Source organism: Coregonus clupeaformis, chromosome 23 (genome assembly GCF_020615455.1).
Source record: "Coregonus clupeaformis isolate EN_2021a chromosome 23, ASM2061545v1, whole genome shotgun sequence".
NCBI classification, from domain to species: domain Eukaryota; kingdom Metazoa; phylum Chordata; class Actinopteri; order Salmoniformes; family Salmonidae; genus Coregonus; species Coregonus clupeaformis.
In genome coordinates, this window is record NC_059214.1 from 5,468,851 (window position 1) to 5,481,728 (window position 12,878).

The window sequence follows — 12,878 nt, forward strand, 5'->3', positions numbered from 1 at the left end:
TAATTATTTGAATGGATAACAAAGGAAAATAATTTATGGCTCTGGTTCGCGGGTAAAAGAGAGACAGTCCAGCCCGTTGTAAGATTTCAAGTAGAGGTCTAAATACTCGACTGGAAAACAGTTATTTGACTAATTCTAATTGTTATTACTTTATTCGATAGGTTGCTTAACACCAGTGGTGTATGCAAATAGGTGGTGAATTCTAAAACAATCATTTATTTTCGTTACGTGAACCAGGAGATGCAAGTAGCTTTGGCTATTGTGCTGAGGGAATAGCACCAATTTATAGTGGGTTCTAGATTTGTTGAATAAACAAACTTATATTTTAAACTAAAGTAATGCAATAGGCTACAATTATAACACTATCAGAAAAAGGCACAATTTAATGCGAAATAGCTATTACAAGTGTCATTGATCCAGTAATGATAGAAGGATAGAGGAAAGGCAAGGGATAAAATCTCATTTAGGGAAAGAAGAAGAGTATGAAGATATATTAGGAAGGAAAATACCATTAACTGAGGGATATAAAAATGTTTAGCTGAGAAAGGCAACAGGAATAATTTACCCTACACCCTAATATAGACACTGAACCACACAAGGAGTAGGGATGGCAGGAACACCAGTAGCAATCATGAAGAGAAGGTTCCCAAAAAATTGTAATATTGGTAATATCTCTGACAAATGGGAAAAAAGGACCAGGAAAATAGTAACTAAATGGCCAAAGGAGGGAACATTTGGTGTAAGAATGGATAAGATAAGGGAACAAAGAATAACAAGAAAATTAGAAGAGAGAGAGAGAGAGGGAATGAACCAAAAAAGGCTGGTTTAACTACACCACCACCATACACAGAAGGGGGGCAGTATTCTCAGGTCACAGGTTTAGTCTCAATAAAAGGGAATGTAGAGATAGAAGAAGAAAAAAGGAAGCAGCAGGTTTCCACACCAAGGAGAGGAGAACAATCACATTTAGGTATAAACTGTTATGAAAGAGGGGATGTTAACAGAACTGGAAAATTATGGGATAGATGAACAAGAGTATGATGGGCAAAGAGATGGGGGGAATACAAGTGATGAGGAAGGTGAAGAACTTAGACAGTATGCTGACTCTGATCAAGAACAGAGGGAGACAGAGGGACGATTATCACAGCAAGGAGCCACGGGAGGCAAACCTATAGTAACAGAATTAGGTAAGGCACTATATGCTCATCTGGAAAAACCACATTTAAGAAACAGAAGGACAATAAAAAAAGCCAGAAAAGTATGGAGCTCAATATCCCATTTTGGTAAAGGGGACACAGGTTCACTATGTGCCCTGGGGATCACAGGACCTGGAAGGCCTGGTGACTAGACTGCCTAACATACATGAAGGAGCAGGAAAATGGATCAGAACATTTGAAGAACAAACAATGGGGAAACTACTGGCGGTGGGAGATTTGAAGGCATTGCTGGCCAGGGTGGTGGTAGTGGCCAAAATGGAGGACCTGTTGCAGGCGGGTGGCCTCATTCAGGCGGTGCAGAGGACGTTACTGGATGGAGTGGACTTTGACAATTATAGGCCAGGACTATGGCACATTCTGAGAATAGAGTATCCAGCCAGAATAGACCCTAAAGCACTGAGAGGGGAGCCATTGGGGGATAAAGAAAACCCGGCAGGGTACCTGGAGGACCAGCTCAAGAGGTGGCGACAAGAAACAGAAAAATACCCAAAGGGGGATCCACTGATGACAACACTATTCAGGACATCACTGATGGAGGCAATGCCAACGCCTGTCAGAAGCAGACTGGAGGATGGGGTGGGACTAACGTCAAAGTCACACAAAGAGTTCTGCGACCATGTTATCGACGCAGTGGAGAAATACAGGAAGGACGAACAGAAATTGACAGAGAGGGGAGAGACATTCAGAGAACTGAGACAAATGCAGCTGGAAGAGCTGACAAGAAAGGACAAAAAGAAAACACAATTACTCCAGTACTGCCAGAGGAGGGCGCAATAGCACCTGTTCTCCAGGGAGGTTCACAACCACCGCCTCAACCGCAAGGCCAAAGAGCTACTGCCATACCAGTAATGAATGTGTACATACAACAATTCCCTGGACAGTGGCAAAACAAAAATTATGGACCCAGGAATCAAGTGCACCAACCACAGCAACAGGCATACCAAAATGGTGGACCAGGAAGACCTCTAGGTGTCTGTTGGAGGTGCAATAAATCAGGACATACAAGAAGGAATTGTCCTACCAAACCATGGTGGCCTAGAAAACCACAACAAGTAATTGGCAAAGAAATGACACCAGCTCAGATGCATGGCGGCAGTCTCAGATACAGGCCCAGTGAACCCGTGGGGAGGACCAAATCATGGATACTAGGGGTGCCCAGGGAATCCTAAAGGGGAGGGTCAGCTAGTGGCAGTAACTATGCAGGCTGATGAAGAACCTATGCTGCAGGTTCAGGGGAATAATAGAGGCACACCCATGATGATAGATACTGGAGCAACTTACTCATGTGTAAGTCCAAATTATGCCTCTCACCTCCCCAAGTTAGGTCGATATGCAAAGACAGTAGGATTTTCGGGACAAACGTAGCTAATACCTATGACAGTTCCAGTAAAACTAGAAGAAGGAGTACTGGTTAAAACCCAGAGTGACTGTAACACACCACTGCTACCAGTACTAAAAGCAGACAAACAAAAGTGGAGACTGGTCCATGACCTGAGAGCAGTGAATGACGTAGTTGAAGACTACCAAGCAGAGGTGCTCAATCCCCACACACTGTTAACAAACATTCCACCAGATGCAAAATGGTTCTCAGTAATAGACTTATGTGGAGCATTTTTTTGTGTACCTTTAGCAGATGAAAGTGGACACTTGTTTGCGTTTACTTACAAAGGACAGTAATTTACATACACAAGGAATTAAATAAGGCCATTTTTGTTTGTACCATATGGTTTGCAAATAACAACACACAACACACTTGTTATGAATATTTGTTAATGGTGTTAATACCATGTTTGATTTCTTGTGTTTTTTGGGGAGGTTTAGTGGATTCTTCACAGGTTAGAAATAATACACCTTCAAGGGCACATAAATTACATTTTCTGAAGTTTCTATTGCCAGAGTTTTGGTTGCACACATGTACATTATCCTGAAAACAAATGTACTGAAAGACTCAGTGTAAACCTGGTACACATTATGTTTGAACTGTCTTTAAATAATGTCTGAGATACAGGGGAAGAAAAGGGAAAGAGACACTCACTTAATGGGGTTGAATGACCTCTGACCTCTTGTTCTGACTTTCTGGTGAGGCCTGATCACCCTCACTGGAGAGCCTAGATACATTGGGTGAGATTTAAATATAATATGTAAACACTAATGATTAGGAAGAAGTTTATAATTTAGCAATAGTCCTATTGTGATTCGGACCATGACAAGGACAGAGAGAGAGCGCTAGCCCTGAATGAGGGACACCTGTCGTTAGTCAATTTTACTATTCCTTGAATTACCTTATGGGATACAATTAAGTTAAGATGTTATCAAGGGTTGTCATTCTCATTTGATTTGTTATTTTGATTTAACAGGCAGTGTTGTTTTGTTTTTTGGGTATGTGTATGGACAGTATGTGAATAGAAAAGGTGTGTATAGCAGTAGTTATATAGGATGAGCCATGACTAGAATACAGTATATACATATAAAGTGGGTAAACCAGTATGTAAACATTATTAAAGTGACCAGTGGTCAATTACTCTATGTACATAGGGAAGCGATCTCTATGGCGCAGGGGAGAGTAGACAGTGGTAGCCGGCTAGTGACAGTGACTAAATTCAGGGAAGGGTACTGGGCGGAGGCCGGCTAGTGGTGACTGTTTAACAGTCTAATGGCCTGCAGATACAGTATAAGCTGTTTATCAGTCTCTCTGTCCCAGCTTTGATGCACCTGTACTGTCTCCGCCTTCTAGATGGTAGTGGGTTGAACAGGCCGTAGCTCGGGTGGCTGAGGTCCTTGATGATCTTCTTGGCCTTCCTGTGACACCGGGTACTGTAGATGTCCTGGAGGGTAGGCAGTGTGCCCCCGGTGATGCGTTGGGCTGACCGCACCACCCTCTGGAGAGCACAACAGTTGCAGACGGTGCAATTGCCGTACCAGGCGGTGATACAGCTCGACAGGATGCTCTCAATGGCGCATCTGTAGAAGTTTGTGAGGGTCTTAAGGGCAAAGCCACATTTCTTCAGCCTCCTGAGGTTGAAGAGGCACTGGCATCAAGTCTGACACCAACAGGCTCCTGAACAGCTTCTATCCCCAAACCATAAGACTGCTAAATACCTTGTATTGTATTTTTTATTTTTGCACTGTCTCTATGGGCCTACACACACTGACACTCCAACAAACACACAAACACTCACTCCATAATTTGCTCACACACACATACATTTATACTGACTCTACACACACGAACACTCACTCACATACAATCATCATATACGCTGCTGCTACTCTGTTTATCATATATCCTTATGCCTTGTCACCTTACTCCTATACATATCTACATCTATCACTCCAGTATCCCTGCACATTGTAAATATGGTACTGGAACTTACTTTCTTGTGTGTTTTTGTGCTACCGTATGTTATTTTTAGTATTACGTTGTTATTAATTACTGCATTGTTGGGTTTAGAGCTTGCAAGAAAGGCATTTCACTGTACTTGTTCACGTGACATTAAAACCTGAAACTTGATGGGACCATTTCAACTTGAAGCATTTGACCCTCTCTACTGCGGCCCCGTCGATGTGGATGGGAGCGTGCTCTCTCTGCTGACTCCTGCAGTCCATGATCACCACCTTCGTTTTGTTGACATTGAGGGAGAGGTTATTTTCCTGTTACCACTCCGCCAAGGCACTCATCTCCTCCCTGTAGGCTTGTCGTTGTTGTTAATCAGGCCTACCACTGTTGTGTCGTCAGCAAAATTCATGATTGAGTTGGAGACGAGCGTGGCCACGCAGTCCTGGGTGAACAGGGAGCACAGGAGGGGGCTGAGCACGCAGCCCTGTGGGGCCAACGTGTTGAGGATCAGTCAATGGCCTTAAGTCAAGTAAGTCTGATTATATCCCTATTTCCCTCCTCTGGTCAGAAATGTTCATGTAAAGTCAGTAAGCAGTGCACACACACCTAAGTGACAATATCGACTCAAGGAGAGTCCCTCCCTTTCCTGAGTTCAGGGTTTGATATTGCATGAATGACATAAAGTAGGTGTGGACTCCACATGTGGAGCTACTGTTGATCTCATACAGTATGTAGCTGCTGTAGACAACACATCACATGGATACTGTCTGTGGACTCTGGTAAAGGGAGCAGCTGGAACTATCATAACCCTGCTAAGAAAGACACAGCTACCATTGAGGAGCCATGGCTTCCCTTGGACAGATCATCTTCTGGGGGTGAGGCCTCTATTCAATGTGTATTTGTTATTTGATGCCCAGCAACAGCTGTGCTTCTTATCACCAACAAGTGCATAGTGAGATGAATTTATCATTGGATATTGTGATGTTCATTTGACTTGGAAAGTTCTTATTCTTCCCCTCCCTCGATCTCTATTTGCAGCCTGATAGTCAGTATCTTCGTAACCGCTGGACTCATCATCCTCATCTTGCCTGTATCATTTCCAGGTATGTAGTGAGCATATATATTCACTTGTGTCACCATCATTGTCAATATTCATGTCATGTCTCTGTTAACATGTAACATGTATTTGAGCATATGTGAGAGTGCATGTGTACCTGTGTGCATTTGCCAGTGTGTGTGTGTAACTATAGTCCCTACAGTGGCTTGTGAAAGTATTCACCCCCCTTGGCATTTTTCCTATTTTGTTGCCTTACAACCTGGAATTCAAATGGATTTTTCTGGGGTTTGTATCATTTGATTTACACAACATGCCTACCACTTTGAAGATGAAAAATATTTTTTGTTGTGAAACAAACAAGAAATAAGACAAAAAAACAGAAAAGTCAATACTTTGTAGAGCCACCTTTTGCAGCAATTCCAGCTGCAAGTCTCTTGGGGTGTGTCTCTATAAGCTTGGCACATCTAGCCACTGGGATTTTTGCCCATTCTTCAAGGCAAAACTGCTCCAGCTTCAAGTTGCATGGGTTCCGCTGGTGTACAGTAATCCTTAAGTCATACCACAGATTCTCAATTGGATTGAGGTCTGGGCTTTGACTAGGCCATTCCAAGACATTTAAATGTTTCCCCTTAAACCACTCAAGTGTTGCTTTAGCAGTATGCTTAGGGTCATTGTCCTGCTGGAAGATGAACCTCTGTCCCAGTCTCAAATCTCTGGAACACTGAAACAGGTTTCCCTCAAGAATATCCCTGTATTTAGCGCCATCCATCATTCCTTCAATTCTGACCAGTTTCCCAGTCCCTGCCGATGAAAAACATCCCCACAACATGATGCTGCCACCACCATGCTTCACTGTGGGGATGGTGTTCTCGGGGTGATGAGAGGTGTTGGGTTTGCGCCAGACATAGCGTGTTCCTTGATGAACAAAAAGCTCATTTTTAGTCTCATCTGAACAGAGTACCTTCTTCCATATGTTTGGGGAGTCTCCCCACATGCCTTTTGGCGAACACCAAACATGTTTGCTTATTTTTTTCTTTAAGCAATGGCTTTTTTCTGTCCACTCTTCCGTAAAGCCCAGCTCTGTGGAGTGTACGGCTTAAAGTGGTCCTATGGACAGATACTCCAATCTCCGCTGTGGAGCTTTGCAACTCCTTCAGGGTTATCTTTGGTCTCTTTGTTGCCTCTCTGATTAATGCCCTCCTTGCCTGGTCTGTGAGTTTTGGTGGGCGGCCCTCTCTTGGCAGTTTTGTTGTGGTGCCATTTTAAATGGATTTAATGGTGCTCCGTGGGATGTTCAAAGTTTCAGATAGTTTTTTTTTTTTATAACCAAACCCTGATCTGTACTTCTCCACAACTTTGTACCTGACCTGTTTGGAGATCTCCTTTGTCTTCATGGCGCCGCTTGCTTGGTGGTGCCCGTTGCTTAGTGGTGTTGCAGACTCTGGGGCCTTTCAGAACAGATGTGTACAGTGGGGAAAAAAGTATTTAGTCAGCCACCAATTGTGCAAGTTCTCCCACTTAAAAAGATGAGAGGCCTGTAATTTTCATCATAGGTACACGTCAACTATGACAGACAAAGTGAGGGAAAAAAATCCAGAAAATCACATTGTAGGATTTTTTATGAATTTATATGCAAAATATGGTGGAAAATAAGTATTTCGTCAATAACAAAAGTTTCTCAATACTTTGTTATATACCCTTTGTTGGCAATGACACAGGTCAAACGTTTTCTGTAAGTTTTCACACACTGTTGCTGGTATTTTGGCCCATTCCTCCATGCAGATCTCCTCTAGAGCAGTGATGTTTTGGGGCTGTCGCTGGGCAACACAGACTTTCAACTCCCTCCAAAGATTTTCTATGGTGTTGAGATTTGGAGACTGGCTAGGCCACTCCAGGACCTTGAAATGCTTCTTACGAAGCCACTCCTTCGTTGCCCGGGCGGTGTGTTTGGGATCATTGTCATGCTGAAAGACCCAGCCACGTTTCATCTTCAATGCCCTTGCTGATGGAAGGAGGTTTTCACTCAAAATCTCACGATACATGGCCCCATTCATTCTTTCCTTTACACGGATCAGTCGTCCTGGTCCCTTTGCAGAAAAACAGCCCCAAAGCATGATGTTTCCACCCCCCATGCTTCACAGTAGGTATGGTGTTCTTTGGATGCAACTCAGCATTCTTTGTCCTCCAAACACGACGAGTTGAGTTTTCACCAAAAAGTTCTATTTTGGTTTCATCTGACCATATGACATTCTCCCAATCCTCTTCTGGATAATCCAAATGCACTCTAGCAAACTTCAGATGGGCCTGGACATGTACTGGCTTAAGCAGGGGGACACCTCTGGGACTGCAGGATTTGAGTCCCTGGCGGCGTAGTGTGTTACTGATGGTAGGCTTTGTTACTTTGGTCCCAGCTCTCTGCAGGTCATTTACTAGGTCCCCCCGTGTAGTTCTGGGATTTTTGATCACCGTTCTTGTGATCATTTTGACCCCACGGGGTGAGATCTTGCGTGGAGCCCCAGATCGAGGGAGATTATCAGTGGTCTTGTATGTCTTCCATTTCCTAATAATTGCTCCCACAGTTGATTTCTTCAAACCAAGCTGCTTACCTATTGCAGATTCAGTCTTCCCAGCCTGGTGCAGATCTACAATTTTGTTTCTGGTGTCCTTTGACAGCTCTTTGGTCTTGGCCATAGTGGAGTTTGGAGTGTGACTGTTTGAGGTTGTGGACAGGTGTCTTTTATACTGATAAGTTCAAACAGGTGCCATTAATACAGGTAACGAGTGGAGGACAGAGGAGCCTCTTAAAGAAGAAGTTACAGGTCTGTGAGAGACAGAAATCTTGCTTGTTTGTAGGTGACCAAATACTTATTTTCCACCATAATTTGCAAATAAATTCATTAAAAATCCTACAATGTGATTTTCTGGATTTTTTTTCTTCTCAATTTGTCTGTCATAGTTGACGTGTACCTATGATGAAAATTACAGTCCTCTCTCATCTTTTTAAGTGGGAGAACTTGCACAATTGGTGGCTGACTAAATACATTTTTTCCCCCACTGTATATATACTGAGATCATCTGACAGATCATGTGACACTTAGATTGCACACAGGTGGACTTTATTCAACTAATTATGTGACTTATGAAAGTAATTGGTTGCACCAGATCTTATTTAGGGGCTTCATAGCAAAGGGGGTGAATACATGTGCATGCACCACTTTTCCGTTATTAATTTTTTTGCATTTCTTGAAATAAGTTATTTTTTGCATTTCACTTCACCAATTTGGACTATTTTGTGTATGTCCATTACAAGAAATCCAAATAAAAATCCATATAAATTACAGGTTGTAATGCAACAAAACAGGAAAAACGATTTGCTGTGTGCTGTCCTCTAGGTCAGGGTTTGGGGGTTTCCAAGGGCACTGTGGATAGCACTGACAAGTGGCCCATTGGGAACTTGGGGAGGATGTCATCCTGAGCTGCAAGTTCAAGACTTCCACTAACAGCAGGGAATCGACCAGTCAGGTTTCAATCACCTGTACGAAGGAGGGGCTAAGTGAGGTGGTGTACGATAAAGGACCAGACATCACAGTCATAGCAAGTAAAATGTTTTTGTAACCGTTACTGAAAATGTTGTTATAGTGGGAGTTTTCTGTTAGTTGTGTCAGGAAATGTTGAATATGATTAATGCCAGCCCTGAAGCTTTTGAAATGACTAACATAAGTGTGAGTGGTAGATGGCAGTAATAATAAATTATCCATATCTTCATTATCTTATTGTAATTGGAAATACAACTTTTGAGCCTGACAATGCTTTCTTCATTAACATTTTAAAGGAAAAATGATGTATGGTTGAAATTGGCTATTGAAACAATCACCAAAAAGTATGTATTTTCAACGTCTGTAGAAGACGTCCTTTCTACTTTTATTTAGAACTGAAAATGAACGTGATTCCACATATGTAAAAGACATCTTTTCAACATCCAGAAAATATGTATTTTCAACGTCCGGAAAATATGCATTTTCAATGTGAGGAAAATATGTATTTTCAACATTTGAATTTTTTTTTTTTAAAGGTATAATCTTCGTAAATGATATCATAGGTAGGACTGGTGGAGTTATGTCGCACATGCAGCTAACAAAAACAGATGGAAATGTCTGCTCTACCCAAAATTACAACCAAATAATTGCAGCATTACCGCAAAAATGGAAGAGGAAAGTGGAAGGGGGAGAAAGTAAGGAACTTGTCTGTCGGCCCTGCATTAAAGAACATAATTGGTTAAAGAAAATTGTGAAAAATAAAAAAGTATACCAGTTTAATTTAAGGACCAAAGGTTTGACAGCCGTCCCATATAGATTAAAAAATTGTTGGGAAGAGATTTTTGACGTATCGATTCCATAGCATAGCATAGCACCCGAGTGGTGCAGTGGTCTAAGGCACTGCATCGCAGTGCTAGCTGTGCCACTAGAGATCCTGGTTCGAATCCAGGCTCTGTCGTAGCCGGCCGTGACCGGGAGACATGGGGCGGCGCACAATTGGCCCAGCGTCGTCCAGGGTAGGGGAGGGAATGGCCGGCAGGGATGTAGCTCAGTTGGTAGAGCATGGCATTTGCAATGCCAGGGTTGTGGGTTTGATTCCAGTATAAAAATAAATAAATGTATGCACTCACTAACTGTAAGTCGCTCTGGATAAGAGCGTCTGCTAAATGACGTAAATGTAAATGTATGAGCTGATATGCAAAACGACGCCGGATTCAAAACTTAGAATTTTTCAATTAAAATTATTGCACAAAATTCTTGCTACCAAAATAATGTTATTTATATGGGGGATACAATCTACCCAGCTCTGCAGATTTTAGATCATTTGTTTTGGTACTGTCCATTTGTAGCTTGTTTTTGGACACAGGTCCAGGAATGGCTAAAGGATTGCAATATTTACCTGGCGCTAACCCTGCAGATAGCACTACTGGGTGATCTGAAAAGTCATAGTCAATCGATCAATAATATAATAATACTTTTAGCAAAAATGTTTATTTACAATCTGTAGAAACAGTGATATTAGAAGGGTTCAGAACTTTTGTAAAACATTACAGTACAGTTGAAAAATATATGGCAAATAGAAATCCAATATGGATGGTGTTAAGAGATAGATGGGAGGTGTTGAATGGAGTTGAAGGATGGGACTAATAACAACTAATAACAACAAGATAACTAATGTAAAGCATACTGTGTCCATAATAAGTATATAGGTTGAGAGCTTTTGTGAAAGAGCACAGTTAGAAAGATATGGCATATAGTAGCAAACCGGATGGACATCATGAAAATGATCGGAGAGGTTGAGGGTCGAGGAAGTTCAGGAGTAAAAACAAACAAAATATAATTATTGTAAAATTGACTGTCCATAAAATGTATATAGTATGTATAAGCTGGAAGTATATGTGTGTGTATATATGTATATGTGTGTATATATGTATGTGTGTGTATATATATATATATATATATATATATATATATATATATATATATATATATATATATATATTTGCGAGAAGAAAAACATCAGGGATTGAAAGTGATGCAGACAATTACATTGATGGAAGTTACAATCTATCTGCAATATTAAAGCTGATCTACCCCCTAAAAAAAAAAAAAAATGTTTTAAGGAAGAATGATCTTTGGTTGAAATTGGCTATAGAAACAATCACCAAAAAATATGTATTTTCAAATGTCTGTAGACAACGTCCTCTCAACTTTAATTTAGAACTGAAAATGAACGTGATTCCACATATGTAAAATACATACTTTCAACATCCAGAAAAATGTATTTTCAACGTCCGGAAAATATGCATTTTCAATGTCAGGAAAATATGTATTTTCAACTTTCATTCAGAACCGAAAATGTACATAATTTCAACATCTGGAAATACATTGCTACGTCTTTTTAATATCATAATGCTCACTGGGCTGAGTCTTCAAGAACAAATGGAATAAGATGAGACTCTTCTGTGAACACTGACTCCTGATTTTCGTCTGACAAAAAGAAATCAGAGTATGAAATATCTTGCCATGAATTCCCAGGAGTCCCTCTCCTGATGAACTGAAGGTGTCGAAGACAGATCCTCTCGGCCCTCTCTTTTGCAATTTTCTGCAGTTCATTCTTCAAATGATTGTTTACCTCCTCTGAAAGAATTTCCTTGTACAACCTTTCATAATATGGTTGATTAACATGGCCACACTTCTTTGTTCTTTTGAGACCGGTGAAGATGCACTCACACAAGTGCCAGAAAACAAGGCCCCCGGCAACCAGAGGCAAGCCAATGACCTGGGAAAGAAAGTAGTCAGTAGCTAGGTTTGCATCCAATAGGCACAGATTTCCAAGTGAATATTCCTACAGAGGTTAGGTGGCTAGTTAGCTACAGTAGTTAGCTACTGCCATCAGCTGTGTTATCATAATAATAATATAATATGCCATTTAGCAGCCGCTTTTATCCAAAGCGACTTACAGTCATGCGTGTATAATTTTTTTTGTGTGTATGGGTGGTCCCCGGGGATCGAACCCACTACCTTAGCTTTACAAGCGCCGTGCTCTACCAGCTGAGCTACAGAGGACCACCATCATATTTAGCCTATTCCACGTTTGTAGTATGGATACTGGCATTTGAATATAGCGCAGGAACAGGGAATCCGGACACACTGTGGACACGTTAGACACATTTAAATGTAGGTCTAGATGTATGATCAGAGCTCTATGATCAGAATACTAAAGCCTATTATTCAAGGAACTTGATTTTGTTTCACGGGTGGCTGTTTATTTAAGCAATAAGGCCTGAGGGGGTGTGGTATATGGCCAATATACCACGGCGAAGGCTGTTCTTAGGCACAACGCAGTGGAATTGTACGATTTATAAAATTGTGTTTATTTTAATTTATACAAGTCCTAGCAAAAAAAACTAGTATAAATTCTTCATTTTCTGGTTAAAAGAAAGTGGAGGGGCAAAACAAAAGTTTGCACCCCCTATTTTAATTTGCTCCATGGCTCAGGCAGCCAAGTGTATGCTACCGCGAAAAGCTGTTTGGCTCAGTCGCAACTCGAGAAGAGAAAGAACTTTGCAGATGTTTCTGATCAATAAACATTGCCATGCTGGTGGGTGGTAACATTCCAATAAACTCCAGCCCTGAAAAGAGACAGACTGAAAACTATTAGCACGTCATATCATAAGGGAAACTAACGGCATTGACACAGAAAAAATCTGAAGGCCCCACTTCAAGAC